Source organism: Taudactylus pleione, unplaced genomic scaffold (genome assembly GCF_031769625.1).
Source record: "Taudactylus pleione unplaced genomic scaffold, aTauple2 ptg000069l, whole genome shotgun sequence".
NCBI lineage: Eukaryota > Metazoa > Chordata > Amphibia > Anura > Myobatrachidae > Taudactylus > Taudactylus pleione.
Genome location: NW_028284471.1, coordinates 5023248 through 5039682, shown reverse-complemented (window position 1 = coordinate 5039682; position 16435 = coordinate 5023248).

Here is a 16435-nt window from a genome sequence, read left to right as displayed (position 1 = left end):
AGTGGCTTACATAAACCGCCAAGGAGGAACTCTAAGTCAGGCAGCACTGACAGAGGTGTCCTGCATTCTGACTTGTGGGGGGGAGGCAGGCAGGCAATCTCCCAGCCATCTCGGCCGTGTTCATTCCAGGCGTGCTCAACTGGGAGGCAGACTTCCTCAGCCGTCAAGACGTGGATCCAAGGGAGTGGTCTCTGCACCAGGAAGCATTTCAACTCCTAATGGACAGGTAGGGCCTTCCAGAAATAGACCTCATGGCTCCCGACACCACAACAAGCTGCCACGGGTCAAGAACAAGGGACGCAGAGGCTCTCCTTGGGGACGCTCTGTCGGTCCGGTGGACCTTTTAGTTTGCGTACCTCTTTCCTCCATTCTGCCTTCTTCCTCGAGTGCTTAGAAAATTCAAGCAAGGAGGAGGCAACTTGCTGCTGGTAGCTCCAGCGTGGCCCAGACGTCACTGGTACTCAGATCTTCGGAGTCTGACACTCTGATACTGTTGCCTCAACGTCTGGACATGCTGTCTCAAGGTCCTTGCCTTGACCCCGGTCTTCTGTCTTTGACTGTGTGGCTCTTGAGACTGCCCTCTTAAGGTCCAGGGGATTTACTGGCTCTGTGGTTAACACCATGCTCAGAGCTCGCAAGCTGGCTTCTGCCAGAATTTACCAGAGTGGTGGCATACTTTCTTTGAATGGTGTCGCCCTAAAGGTTGCGATCCCCGGGTATTTAGGATATCCAGGATTTTGGCTTTCCTACAAGCAGGCTTAGATCAAGGTCTTCGCCTGGCATCCCTCAAGGTGCATGTTTCTGCCTTTATCGGTGTGGTTTCAGCGTAGGATTGCTCCTTTTCCAGATGTCTGCACCTTCATGCAGGGTGTTCTTCGCATACAGCCTGCCTTTGTCCCTCCTGTGGCTACTTGGGATTGGCTGTGGTCCTGAGGGCTCTTCAAGGACTGCCTTTTGAACCTCTGGGCTCAGTGGATTTCAAATGGCTTACTACGAAGACTGTTTCTTCTGGCTATTGCTTCGGCCAGAAAGGTTTCATACTAGGGGGCTCGCTCATGTCGACCTCCCTTTCTGTTTTTCACCGAGACAGGGCGGTGCTTCGGACTCGCCCTTGTTTCCTGCCTAAGGCGGTGTCTAGTTTTCACATTAATGAGGAAATTGTAGTACCAGCCTTTAATTCCCCTGACCTTTCAGCTGGTGAAGCCTCACTGGATGTGGTACGTGCTCTGATCATTTATGTAGACCGTACCAGTTCTCTTCAGAAATCGGACTCTTTGTTTGTCATCCTATGGTTTCCATAAGAAGGATGGCCTGCCAATAAGCAAACATTGGCAAGGTGGATTCGCATGGCTATCACTGAGGCTTACACATGAGGGCCTTCCTGTGACTGCCTGTTACTGCTCATTCTACTCTGTCTGTGGGACCTTCGTGGGCAGCTCGCCGTGGCACCTCCTTTGTTCTCTTTGCAAGGCACCCACATGGTCTTCCGTCCATACCTTTTGTGAGGTATTATGCATTTGAAACCTTTTGCCTTTCAGTGTGCTTCCTTCGGGCGGCGGATTCTCCTTTCTGCACAGGAGCGTCCCCACCCTTAAAGGACACTGCTTTGAGACAGTCCCCCAAGGTATCCTGTGGATACCCTATGGACCCTGATGTAGAAAATATGAGCTATGGTAAGAACTTACCCTTGATATCTCTTTCTACGAAGTTGAATGAATGTTTTTTTTTTTTGTTTTTTTTATATATATATATATGTGTGTGTGTGTGTATGTGTATATATATATATATATATATATATATATATATATATATTAAATGTACTGTTTTAGCTTTAATCAGGATGCATATCCCTTGTCTAGATGCTTAACTCTTCAGTTAGGTTGTTACAGCAGTGTGTCCACCATTGTGTGTATCCAAAAAGAACAATTGTGTAAAAAAAATGTCTGCACATGTATTGCTCACTGTATGGAGGCTCAGGGCCACCACCCTCCTTTGACAAAGCAGGAATGACCTATGCAAATGTAAGAACTTCATGTATTCACTTGATACAGCTTTGCAGATGAGCATATATTATCAAATTGTGGCTTTTAAGCTCAAATGTTTAGTGGTTGAAGGCAGGGGCGCTGGGAGGGAGGGGGCGGGAACAAATTACCCGGGTCTGACGCCAACGCCCCCCTCTTCCTCCCTCCGTCACAGCAGCCCAGCATGTGCTGAGCTGCAGTGGGAGACTGCTTGTGGCAGTCTCCCATGCCTGTGGGGGGCGAGCGATTACACTGATCGCGCCCCCCCCCCTGGCTTTGCGTCGGGCTGAGAGGGCTCAGAGCGCCCCTCTTGCCAGTGCGCAGCGGCTCTGAAAATCTTTTTTTTCTACTTCAGGGTCCATAGGGGGTCCACAGGGTTGACCTTGGGGTATAGCTGGATCTGGATCCATGGGCACCACGCAGTTAAAGCTTTAGCTGCTCCCAGGATGCACTTGGGTCCGTCCTCCTCTATACCCCGCCCCCGGCCACAGCACCTCAGTTTGAGTTGGTGCCCGGCCGGAGTCGGGTCACCTGCGCAGGGGGGCTGCAGGAGCAGCCCCCAAAAGCTTTCTATTTTTATTTAAAAAAAAAAAGAGCCTGTTAGATTTTTATTTTAAAACAGAGGTTCTAGTGTGGCAGCGACGGGCTGTCTATGCAGACGCCCACGCTGCCGCTCTCCTTCCCCGCTGGCGCCGCGACGCCAGTACTGCACTGGGGATCGCGGCGGGAGGCCAGAGTCCGTACTAGCCGGACTCTGGGTCCCTCCCTGGACTGCTGCCGGAGTCGCCGGGGACAAGGTAAGCCGCGAGTCGCCGATTAGCGGCGGCTCGCGGGTTTTGCCTGCAGATGCAGTCCTTTGCCCCCGGTCCTAGGGGACAGACCGGGGGCCGCTAGCGGTGGCGGCGGGCTCCCCCTCTGAGGAGGAATAACCCGTGGGACCACTAGACCACCAGGGATATATGGCAAGCGGGATGCCGGCAAGCCCTGGGGTTAATATGCTAGCCAGGGGAGGAAGCCTTCCCTGTTTAGCGGCTCCTCCCCTCAGCTCAGCGCGCCTTTCAGCACGGAGTCTGGCGTCGCTGAGCTGCAGCTACTCGGCCACTCCTCCTCTGAGGTCTCCAGCGGCCATTTTCTCACAGTGGCAGCGCAGATCTTCAGGGAGCACGCGGACCGGTCCCCCTGTGTACCTCTCCCCTGATTAAGGACAGCGTACACAGCACTATAGCCCTCCCAGACACTGAATCTGGGCAGGTTGATTGTAGTGGAAAGGTGCAGTGAGTATATCTTCCTGCATGGTATGTGACTTTTGCTAGTGCTGCCTGTCTGTGCTTATTTTCCGCTTACTGTCAGCTTATACCTATCCCTTTACTTCTCCTACAAGCCCTACAGGTGTGTGGGGGAGGGGCGTTTCTACTGACCTCACTTATATAGATCACGTATTTGTGAGGTCCATCACATACAGTTGTGTGCTACACAGTGCCGTATTGTGGGCTGTTGTTTAGCACACCGGTGAGTGCGTTTTCTTCTGCCCTGTTGCCAGATATATTTTTTGACTATATAATATATTCTGTCATGTCAGACGAGGAGGTTGAGCGCTCAGTGGCTCCGGTGTTGGCCTCCTGCGGACGCTGTTCTGCAGGAGTAGATAGGGAGGGTTTGTCACAGGATGGCCTGTGTATTCGATGCCAGGTGGCTCCTGGCCCATCCAGACCTTCTCTGGCGCAGGAACCACCATGGGCGATATTTTCTCAAGTGCTGGTGTCTATTGCGGACCGTCTGTCGGTCCCGACTGCTCTCCCTACTAGGTCGTTGCCCCAGCCGACCATCCCCCATTCCCCGGGTGTCCCGCAGTTATTGCGGAGTCCTCCTGGGTCTCAGTCGGTGGGTCCCTATGCGGGGTTGCCTATGTATATACAGGCTTCCCCTGTGCCGCAGCAGCCTGTGGTACCTTTTCAGGCCCCTATGGTGACTCCTCCACCCTGGGTGGATGTGCTCTCCAACTCCGTGCAAAATTTGGCGGCCGCTTCCTCGGCTTTTCAGTCAATGTTGCAGACTGACATGCCTTCTAGGATTTCAAAACGCCCACTCATGACACGGGCTGCTCAGGTATCGGACTCAGAGGGTTCCTCAGATGATGGGGAGGTCCCTGATGACACTGACTCGGACGCCTCGGTCCAGGAAATGGATACCAAGTCGTCCATTAATGTGCGAGCACTAGTTAGGGCGGTGCGAGCTATTCTTCTTATAGAGGATGAGGCACCGGTTCCTAAGTCGAAGTTTCCTACTTTAAAAAAAAAACTAAGGTGGCTTCTGCGGTGTTTCCCTTGTCGGATCAGTTGACGGATCATATGGCGGTAGCTTGGCAGGCGCCCAGTAAGAGATTCCTTCCTCAGAAGCGGTTGGCTTCTAATTACCCCTTCCCTGAGGCACATTGTAAAAAATGGGAAACTCCACCGGCGGTGGATTCCCATGTCACCCGTTTAACTCGGGGCGCCACCTTACCATTACCGTCGATATCCTCGCTGAAGGATCCCACGGACAGGAAAGTTGAGACTTGCTTAAAGTCTATTTACTCCCTCTCCGGGGCGGTGGCCCGACCGTCCATGGCCATCTCCTGGGTGGCCAAGGCCATTGAGGGGTGGGTAAATGCATTGGAAGATACCTTCCCGGACGACGCTCCGGATGTCCAGCGGGCGTTGTTGGGACAAATGAGGGACGCTGCTTCTTACATTGGAGAAGCTTCTTTAGATGCTAGTCTGCTGACCTCGCGGGTATCGGCTGCAGCGGTGTCTGCCCGCCGATCCTTATGGTTGCGGTCCTGGAGAGCGGACTCTGATTCAAAGAAAGGTCTGGAGGCCTTACCTTTCAATGGGGAATTACTATTTGGTCCGGACTTGGACAAAATAGTGGACACCCTGGCTAAATCCAAGTCGGCCTTCCTCCCTTCGGCGGCACTGCCTGCTAAGGTTCGGAGTTCGGCTTTTCGTTCCTTTCGGGTTCAGGGTAAGGCGAAAGGTCAGTCCTTCCCGAGACAGTCTGCGAGTAAGACGGCCTCTAAACCCAAGAAGCAAGCCTGGAGTGCTCGGCGCCCTTCTTCCAAGCAGGAAGATAAACCTGCGGCCTGATGGGACGGGCCTCCTTCTGGGGGACCTCAGAGTGGGAGGCCGACTTCTTCTATTTGCCCAGTGCTGGCACAATACCACCACGGATGCCTGGGTTTGAGAAGTGGTCTCCCAGGGGTACGCCCTGTCTTTTCGGCACAGACCACCCCACCAGTTTTTCTGCACAAGTCCTTCTCAGGACAAGACCAAGGCGTTACAGGTTCAGGAGGCTATAGAGTCCTTGCTGAAAGCAGGGGTCATTGTTCCCGTTCCTCTATCACAACGAGGGACGGGGTATTATTCGTCTCTGTTTCTGGTGCAGAAACCCAATGGTTCTCATCGCCCTATCCTCAACTTGAAGTCTCTGAACAAATTCCTCAGAGTTCCCAAGTTCAGGATGGAAACGTTACGTTCCATCATTCTGGCGATGGAACCGGGGGATTACATGGTGTCCCTGGACATCCAGGACGCCTACCTCCATGTTCCGATAGCATCTTCACACCAGCGGTATCTGAGGTTCGCTATCCTTCAACACCACTATCAGTTCCGGGCGCTACCCTTTGGTCTCTCCACGGCACCGAGGGTGTTCACGAAGATTATGGCGGTCATGGCCGCACATCTTCGGAACCAGAATGTACGGCTGCTGCCGTACCTGGACGACCTCCTGTTGCTGGCGAGCTCCCCGGAGGTACTGCTTCAACATCTCCACCTGACGATCGCTTGCCTGCAAGCACACGGGTGGTTGATAAATTGGAAAAAGTCCTCCCTGATTCCATCACAGCGGATGGTTCATTTGGGAGCCCTGCTGGATTCGCGTCAGCAAAGGATCTTCCTGACTCCGGAGAAGGTCGCCTCCCTACAGCTGCGGATACGCAGTTGCCTGAGCCGTTGCCGCCTGTCGGTCCATTCGGCTATGAGAGTTCTGGGGTCCATGGTGTCGACATTCGACATGGTGGAATTTGCCCAGTTCCATTCCCGGCCCCTGCAGGGGCTGATTCTATCAGAATGGAACGGGTTACCTCACCGGATCCGCTCTCAGGTGCTGGTGTTGTCTCCAGACGTTCGGCTATCTTTGGCTTGGTGGCTTCAGACAGCTCATCTGGTCGAGGGGCGCCCATTTTGGATCCCGGACTGGGTCCTGCTCACGACGGATGCCAGTCTCCGGGGTTGGGGGGCAGTGACCGGCTCTTTGTCGCTTCAGGGTCGTTGGTCAGCGGAAGAAGCACTTCTCCCCATCAACATCCTGGAACTGCGGGCAGTATACAGGGCCCTGCAGTCGTCCGGCCCCGCTCTTCACGGAAGGGCGGTACAGGTGCAGTCCGACAACGCCACCACGGTGGCGTATATCAATCACCAAGGCGGAACTCGCAGTCAGGCAGCGATGTCGGAGGTGTCTCGTATCCTGACTTGGGCGGAGGGTCACATTCCAGCGATCTCGGCGGTCTTCATCCCTGGAGTCCTCAATTGGGAGGCGGACTTCCTCAGCCGTCACGACGTGCATCCCGGGGAATGGTCGCTTCACCCAGAGGTGTTTCAGCTACTCGTGGACAGGTGGGGACTGCCGAAGCTGGACTTGATGGCCTCCCGTCACAATCACAAGTTGCCCGTTTACGGGTCAAGGACAAGAGACGCAGGTGCAAGTCTGGTGGACGCGCTGTCGGTGAAATGGACGTTTCACCTGGCGTATCGGTTTCCTCCGATATCCCTGCTTCCTCGGGTTCTGCGGAAATTCAAGCAGGACGGCGGCATGCTCGTGCTGGTAGCTCCGGCGTGGCCCAGACGTCCTTGGTACTCCGATCTCAGGAGCCTCTCCATCGACGCTCCGTACCTTCTTCCTCAGCGTCGGGACCTGTTGTCTCAGGGGCCCTGCCTTTACCCGGATCTGGGTCGGCTGTCTTTGACGGCGTGGCTCTTGAGACAGCCGTCTTGAGGTCTCGGGGCTTCTCCAGTTCGGTTATTGGTACCATGCTCAGGGCACGCAAGCCTGCTTCAGCACGGATTTATCACAGAGTGTGGCACACTTACTTTCAGTGGTGTGAGTCCAGACATTATGATCCTCAGGTGTTCCGAGTTTCTAGGATCTTGGAATTTCTTCAGTCAGGATTGGATCTCGGCTTACGCCTTGCATCTCTGAAGGTTCATGTGTCCGCCTTGTCCGTGTGGTTTCAACGGCGGATTGCAATACTATCAGACGTTCACACCTTTTTCCAAGGTGTTCTCAGGATCCAGCCTCCCTTTGTGCCTCCTGTGGCTCCTTGGGACTTGGCGGTGGTGCTACGGGTCCTGCAGGGTCCTCCGTTTGAGCCTCTTGAGGCGGTGGAGCTCAAGTGGCTGACATTTAAGACTGTTTTTCTCCTGGCAATTGCTTCGGCCAGGAGGGTGTCTGAATTGGGAGCGCTTTCCTGTCGCCCTCCTTTCCTGATTTTTCACCAGGACAGAGCGGTGCTCCGCACTCGTCCTGAGTTTTTGCCCAAAGTGGTCTCGAAGTTCCATATTAATCAGGAACTTGTTGTGCCAGCTTTTCAGTCCCCGGATCTTTCAGCTGGTGAGACTTCCTTCGATGTGGTCCGGGCGCTTAGAATTTATGTAGACCGGACGGCTTCGGTTAGGAAGTCTGATTCCTTGTTTATCCTCTTTGGTTTTCACAAGAGGGGTTGGCCTGCCAACAAACAAACGTTAGCCCGTTGGCTTCGTTCCGTTATTTGTGAGGCTTATGCACAGGAGGGCTTACCTGTGCCAGCCTCTGTTAAGGCTCATTCCACTCGTTCTGTGGGTCCCTCTTGGGCTGCTAGACGTGGCGCTTCTGCTGTTCAGCTGTGTAAGGCGGCCACTTGGTCTTCAATTCAAACGTTTTTGAGGTTCTATGCGTTTGACACCTTTGCCTCTCAGGATGCATCCTTTGGGCGCCGGGTACTCCTTTCAGCACAGGAGCGTCCCCGCCCTTAGTTGTACTGCTTTGGGACATCCCCAAGGTCAACCCTGTGGACCCCCTATGGACCCTGAAGTAGAAAACAAGAGATATGGTAAGAACTTAACTTTGTTATCTCTGTTTCTACGAAGTCCATAGGGTCCACAGGGCGCCCGCGCTGACGCACCTGGCTTCAAATGGGCTGTGTGGCTGGTCACCTGTTTTCCGTCTCCCATTTCTGTGAGTATGGTTTCTTGTGTGTTCCAGTCTTCCTTCTCTCTGTTTAGTCTCCTCCTCCGGCCTTGGCTGCTACCAACTGAGGTGCTGTGGCCGGGCGCGGGGTATAGAGGAGGACGGACCCAAGTGCATCCTGGGAGCAGCTAAAGCTTTAACTGCGTGGTGCCCATGGATCCAGATCCAGCTATACCCCAAGGTCAACCCTGTGGACCCTATGGACTTCGTAGAAACAGATATAACAAAGGTAAGTTCTTACCATATCTCTTGTTTTTTTTTTTCTCCTGAAGTGGGTGTGGCCATGCCCCCTGTTACCCGGGCCCGCCAGCGGGCCTGGTTGAAGGTAAAATGAATGTTTATCTGCACAATAACCTTTCCAAAGTGAGATGGGCCGGAGTCAGTCACTCATGTACTTTTTATGACCTACTACAGCCATCTAATTTTGTTTTGTGCTGCTTGTTGGCACTTCAGCTGCATACACACCCACACCAATTTTGATACCAACGATTTTTTGAATGATTTTCTGTCAGATTATAAGTGTAATGAACGATTTTTTTGAACTTCCCTTAATGAAAATCGTTCAGTTGGTCAGTCAGCATGAACTACAAATGGGAACGCGCATGAATGATAATGGTTCATGGTTATAACTCAGAAACTGAACGATTTTTTTTCAATGATTGAACGATAATCACGTTGTTATAGTTAAATTGTTCAAAAAAATCGTAATGTGTGTATGCACCTTTTACTGTTTGTATATTTACTAAGCAGTGGATTTTTAAATGTTTGTAGATTTTGCCTGCCAGATTTAATGCAAATCAAGACTTTTGGATTTGCTATTAAAATGGATAGAAGGAAATGTCTAGTCCTATAAATATTGTTACATATTTAAAGCTTATTTAACACTCAAGTTAACATGTTGGTTATTTTCTGTTACCCGTATAGCATTTCTTTATGCCGTGTAATGTATATCTTGAATCTAGTTGCCGCAAGCTCGGGGTTCCCTGAGGACTGGAGTTGAGAAACGCTAACTGTGTAAGTTTTCCATACTCTGTTTGAGCTCAGGTGTCTTCATTACTGACTGACACATTTTAAAAGATCAGCAGGTGGTACCAAGTATTCCACTTGTTGTTTGAGGAGACCTAGGAAATATGCACTGTTACTGAAGCTATTCAGTAGTTTTATTGGAACCACAGGCACAATAGATCAGACTCTCTTAGAAGATCACTTGCAATGCTCAAACAGATGGATTGAAGGGATATTGGACTGGAGACCGGAGGCATATTTCCCAAACAATCTAGTCACACAAATGCTTTCAATATGCCTGTTGCACAACACACGTCACAAGGCACATAGTATTCATTCATTTACACACACACAGAGGAAGTAGCTATGTTCAAGTCTGAACAGTTATGCAGCCTATCTATTCACAGGGGCATGTGGGATCGCTCTGCTGAGGCATGTGAATAACATTCTCTGGTAGTACAGCACTGTGCAATATGCTACTATATGACAAGGTAATGAGCCAGAATAGTCAAGTGTCTATGAATAGAGGTGTACATACTGTGATATAGGAGTGCTGGGAAGGGCTTTGGTTGGTTATAGACTCAGTGAACTAATTTCTCTGGTATGTTGGTAGGGAATATAGGGACAGTCCAGGTTGTGTCCCTTATCTGCCTGGCTCACTTGCTGTTAGTTTATCTTCTATACATGCTAACATTAGTGTGGAAATAGTGAGCCATTTATAAAGCCAGTACTTACAAATGTAAGATGCTTTTCCTGCTTGTATTCTATATCTTTTTCTAACAAGTTATTTATCTGCAAAAAAGTAGAAAGGACATGGGTTTATCCTGAACACTAGTATTTTGCTCTGGGTTAAGTGCCTGCTGTTTTGTATTTTATAATTAAAAAAAAAAATACATTTGAGAAGGCAGCAGCATTTTGTGCCTTTTTGGATTAGGGAAACAATAAAAAGGAAAACTTATTGGAGTCTCCAGGATGATATTCAGTAATCGTACGCCAGAGGGAGACAAATAGTCTTGAAAGCCTTTGTTTTTGTGGAGCCCTGTTTCCTGCATCTGATTGACCCAAGTGTCTAGGCTGGATACTGGACAAAATATCTCCATTTACAGATATGCTGCTTCTTACGCATACCTCCATTTATTTTCTATGTTGTGATCAAATTAGATAACGAGGGATTATGCCCCTTTTTATTAGGAGGAGGTGTTGCCTTAGAATAGTTCTATGCTTAATTGGTGGTACTGCCCTTGTCTGCACACAGCAGTCAGCCTGAGGTGCCCACACACAAGCTCTAATTGAAGTTGGTGCACTCTGGGGCAATAGGTTAATCAGTTGCTTTCATAGTACTGTCACTACAACTGCATTTTCTACTTCATAGGTCCATAGGGGGTCCACAGGGTTGACCTTGGGGTATAGGTTGGGAACCAAATCCGGACGCCACACAGTTAAAGCTTTCAGCTCCCAGGATGCACTGGGTCCACTCTCCCTATAACCCCGTCCCCAAGCCAGAGGCACCTCAGTTTGAGTAGGTGCCCGGCCGGAGTCGGGTCACCGTTATTGCAGGAGGGGTTGATTAGCAGCCCCTAAGCTTATTTGTATTCTTTGAGTTCACAGGTTTTTTTTTTTTTATTTTTTTTTATTATTAACTTTTGGACTCTTCAAAGCGGCAACGTCGAACTGTCCATAGAACGTCCAAGCTGCCGCTCCTCCACCCCGCCAGCGCCGAGATGCCAGTACAGATCTGGGGATCTTGGTGGGACCCCAGAGTCTGTGCTACCTGGACTGCTGCCGGATCGATGGGGCGGTGGTTATGCAGTCTCTTGTCTCTGGGGACAGACCGGAGGAGCTGGCAGTGGTGGTGCCCCCGCCATACACCGCGTGTCCACTAGACCACCAGGGATTAACGATCAGCAGCAGGAAGCCGGCGTCACGGGGGTTAATAGCCGGCCAGGGGAGGCAGCCTTCCCTGATACAGCGGCTCCTCAGCTCAGCGCGCCTTTCAAACCTATAGTCTGGCGTCCCTGAGCTGCTTTCTCCGTGGGCCACGCTTCCTCTGAGGTCTCCGGTGGCCATTTTCCTCTATGGTGCAGCAGATCTCCTAGGATTGCAGTTGGTTCAGTCCTCCTGCGTACCTGGCCATTTGGGTGAGTGTACACAGCACTATAGCCGTCCCAGACACTGAATCTGGGCAGTTGAATGTAATGCCATTTGCAGTATATTATATGTAATGTTTATGTATATATATTTCTGCATTGTATGTGACTTATGCTAGCGCTGACTGTCTGCTTTTTTCTCTCACCTGTCAGTGTATATCTATCCCTTTTTTCTTTACAATCTGCCCTAATACAGGTGTACTTAGGGTGGTTCTGAGACCTCACATATATATACTTGTGAGGTTTGTCACATACTGTTGCCTGCTGCACGTTGCCATATTTTAGGTGGAACTGTGTATTGTATACGCTGATAATGGGTCCCTGCAGCTAATCTTAGCGTCAGTCAGGACTACTATAGCGCTGCTTGATATTTCCACGATGATTGTTAGTAAGATATGTCTGACCTGGAAATAGAACACGATACAGCACCCATTTTTGCTATCCTGCAAGTCATGTACTGCAGGTATGGGTACGGAGGAATTGACTCAGGAGGGTTATGTATTTGGCACTATCAGGGGCCGGGCCCCTTATAGGACCCCCTAGGGCGGTTTGTTTCTCCAGACCCTGGCCTCCATTGCGGATCGCCTGGCGGCCCCCATTGTTGTAACTCACGTGGGGTTACTCCAACATGCTACCCTTTCATCTCAGGGTATCGCGCAGTTTCTTGCAGTTTACCCCTGTGACGCAGACTATCGCTCCCTACCGGGGTTTTTCACAGTACATGCAATTCCCTCAGGTACCACAACAGTCTGTCATTTCCCTTGCAGGGATTACCACAACAGCCACCCTGGGTGGATGTCGTTTCTACGACACACAAAATGGAGTAATAAACGTCCTGTGGTTACTTCCCAGTGTGCACTGCTACCTACCATAGATCGTCAGCCAAGGGTGAACTGGATGATGTATCTGGACTCCTATCCCTCTCACATGAATGAGGGGGAGCCTAAATCAAGTATTTTTATCTCTGCTTTGATGCTGGTGGTCATGTCCATCCTAGTTATAGAGGATGTTGAACCTGCGCCTAAATTAAAACACCCTCAGTTTAAGCATTAATGTGTCTTCGGGCTGTTTTCCCCCTCTCTGACCAGTGGTTGGATCGCATGACGGGGGTCTGGCTATCGCCAGATAAGAGGTATCACATAAGCGTTTGGCCTCGTGTTTCCCATTCCCTGAGGGTCATTGCAAGTAATAGGAATCACCTCCTGGGGTGGATTTTCATGTTACTCGTCTGTTTAAGAGCGCTACTACGCCTCCCATCCCTGCCTGGACGGATTCTACGGATCCGTAGGTGGTAACTTTGCCTGAAATCAATATACTCTCTTTCAGGGGCTGTTGCCCGTCCAACCATGGCTTTCTCACATGGGTGGCTAATGCTATTGAGTGCTGGGCTGATGCATTTGTGGAGCTTTTTCCCTCAAAAACTTCTGGGGATCAGATGCCTTTTGTTGCTCACATTCAAAATGCACTTTCATATGTTGGAGTAACAACATTGGATGCCAGCCTCCTAACCTTCAGGGTTTCGGCTGTGACTGTATCCACCTCCATACCCTATGGCTGCACTCATGGAAGGCAGAGGTGGACTCCAAGATAGGCCTTAAAATGGATACCCTACATTGGAAAGATCTTGTTTGGTCCTGACCATGACAAGATTGTAGCAATGTTGGCAATATCACTAACTGCAAATTTTCGCCTTCAGTTACTCCCACTATAAAGCCACGCACTAAATCTGTTAAGTCTTTTGGTCCTCAGGGACAGCCTAAAGGCCAGTCTTTTCCTAGGTTGTCGGCCTCCACGAGGGCTGCCATACCCGGTGCAGAGCAGACCTAGACATTCAGACACCCTGCTTCAAAACCTAAGGATAAACCTTCAGCCTGATGGGACAGGTCTTCATCTGGGGGAAACCAGAGTGAAATACCGACTTTTTCAGTTCGCCCAGTGCTGGTGTCAAGTCACCACGGATGGTTAGGTAAGAGTTGAAGTATCTCACGGGTACGCCCTCTCATTGCTCAGACGGCCTCCCCACATGTTTTTCTACACAGGCCCTTCTTCAGACCCGAACAAGGCCTTACAAATACAGAAAGCTATACAGTCCTTGCGGTAAACAGGGGTACTTATGCCAGTCCCACTATTTCAGCGAGGGACTGGTTATTCTACTTTCTTTCAGGTGCAGAGGCCGAATGGTTCATTGGCCTATCCTCTATTTCAAATCCCTGAACCAATTCCTAAAGGTGCCTAGGTGCAGGAGGGAACCCCTAAGCCCCATCATCTGAGCTATGGAACCTGGGGACTTTATGGTATCGCTGGATATTCAGGACGCGTACCTATAGAGCCCTCGCATTAGCTCAGGTTTGCTGTGCCACAGCCACACTTCCAATTTTCATGATTCATCTGGGAGCCCTGCTGGATTCTCAGAATCGAGGAGAAATCATCTGACGTCAGACAAGATCTCCACTCTTCAACTACGATTGCGCAGATGTTTCCACAGTCGACAAGTGTCATTACACTCCTGTAACGCAGGTTCTGGAATCCAGGGTGTCTACCTTCGGAAGGGTGGAATATGCTCTGTTCTATTCCAGGCCTTTGCAAAAAGTGATCCTCTCCAGATGGAACGGGTTCTCCATCGGATCACTGTTCAGACGATGATGTTCTCTCCGAATGTGCGTCTGTTTCTATCTGTGTGGCTATGGCCATCTCATCTAGGGTACTCCTTACAACGGACGCCAGTCTCGGGGGTGCAGTGACTGGTTTGCACCACTTTTGGGGCCGTTGGACGTCTGCTGATTCCGCCCTGCCAATCAACTTATTGGAACTTCAAGCTGTCTTGGGCCCTCGCTCTGGCCTAACACATACTTCACGGTAAACCTGTAAAGGTTCAGTCCGACTATGTCACAACAGTGGCTTACATCTAGGAGACACTCGTAGTTGGGCAGCAATGTCAGAAGTGTCACACATTCTGACAGACCAAGGGTCTCCCCCCGGCCATCTCTGCAGGGTTCATTCCGGGAGTTCTCCATTGGGAAGCGGACTTCCTCAACCGTCACATACTCAGCCTCTCCAAGAGAGTTTTCAATTCCTAGTGAGCAGAGGGGGCCTCCCAGAGGTGGTCCTCATGGCCTCCTGACTCTTATCACACTGCCGGTGTTAGGGTCCAGAACTAGAGGTACTGAAGCAACCTTCGGTGACGTGTTGTCAGTGCAGTGGACCTTCAAATTTGTGTACCAGTTTCCTCCAGTCTCCCTTCTTCCTCAAGTTCTACGGAAGTTCAATCAAGACAGAGGTACTGTCCTGCTGGTGGCTCCAGATTGACCCAGACGTCACTGGTACTTAGATTTTCGGAGTCTCTCCATCGACACTCCGGACCTGTTGTCTCAGGGTCCTTGCCTTTCCCTGGACCGTTTGTCTTTGACTGCGTCGCTACTGTGGTCCTAAGGCTTCTCTGGCTCTGTCATCCCGATCTTTAGAGCTTGTAGGCCAGCTTTTGCTGGGATCTATCACAGAATGTGGCATACATAATTCTTATGGTATCGTACCTGTAGCTACGATCCTCAGGTGTTTAGGATTTCCAGAAGTTCTGGCATTCCTTTCAACTGGCTTGTGTCTAGCCCTCCGCCTGGCCTCCCTGAAAGTGGGTGATGGTTCGGATGTGGAATTGCTCCACACTCGGGTATCCAGACCCTCCTTTCGGGTGTTTTCTGGATTCTACCTCCTTTTATCTCCCCTAGGGGCTCCTTGGGATTTGTCAGTGGTTCTTTGTGCCCTCCTGGGGCCTCCATTTGAACCACTAGTTTTGATAGCCCTTACGTGGTTTATGGCTTAGACTCTTTCTTATGGCTTTTGCATCTGCCAGGAGAGTGTCGGAATTGGGAGCGTTCTCATGTGGCTTCCTCTTCTGGATATTTCACCAAGACAGGGTTGTGAGTCGCACTTGCCCTGTTCTTCCTGAAGTGTTTTTTGAGTTCCATATTATTCAGGAACTTATTGTACCGACATTTCAGTCTGCAGTCCTATCGGCTGGGGTGGCCTCATTGACTGTGGTCCGGCCTCTTAGGATTTACGTGGTCCGTTCAAGTTCCTTCAGGAAATCAGACTCCTTATTTGTGGAGTATGAATTTCACAGGAAAGGATGGCCAGCCAAACAGACATTGGCTGGATGGCTTGGTGTGGCTATCTCAGGGGCCTACACATGTTTCTGTTGATGCTTATTCTACTCAGGCTGCAGGCCCCTCGTGGGCAGCTCGCTGTGGCGCCTTGGCAGGTGGCCATGTGGTCTTCTGTCCAGACCTTTCTAAGGTTCTATGCATTGGATTTCTTTGCCTCAGGATGCTTCCATTGGGCGACAGATTCTCCTCTCAGCAAAGGAGCGTCCCCTCCCTTATAAAGGACTGCTTTGGGACATCCCCAAGGTCAACCCTGTGAACCCTGAAGTAGAAAACAAGAGAAATGGTAAGAACTTACCTTTTGTTATCTGTTTCTACGAAGTCCATAGGGTCCACTGGGCTCCCGCCCTGACGCACCTGGCTTCAGATGGGCTGTGTGGTTGGTCACTGGTTTTCAGTCTCCTCTGTAAGTATGGGTCTTGTGTGTTCCAGTCTTCTCGCTCTTTCTTTCCTCCTCCGGCCTTTGGCTACTTACAAACTGATGTGCCTCTGGCTTGGGGGTGGGGTTATAGGGAGAGTGGACCCAGTGCATCCTGGGAGCTGAAATCTTTAACTGCGTGGTGCCCGGATTTGGTTCCCAACCTATACCCCAAGGTCACCCCTATGGACTTTGTAGAAACCGAGATAACAAAAGTAAGTTCTTACCATATCTCTTGTTTTCAGAAATAATGGCTCAGTCATAAAATAACCCATTGCTTGTGCAGGAGCAGCAGCTAACTATAAATACAAATTTTCTACTTCAGGGTCCATAGGGGTCCACAGGGTGACCTTGGGGTATTCCTGGATCCTCGGGCACCACGGAGTTAAAGCTTTCAGCTGCTCCCAGGATGCACTTGGGTCCATC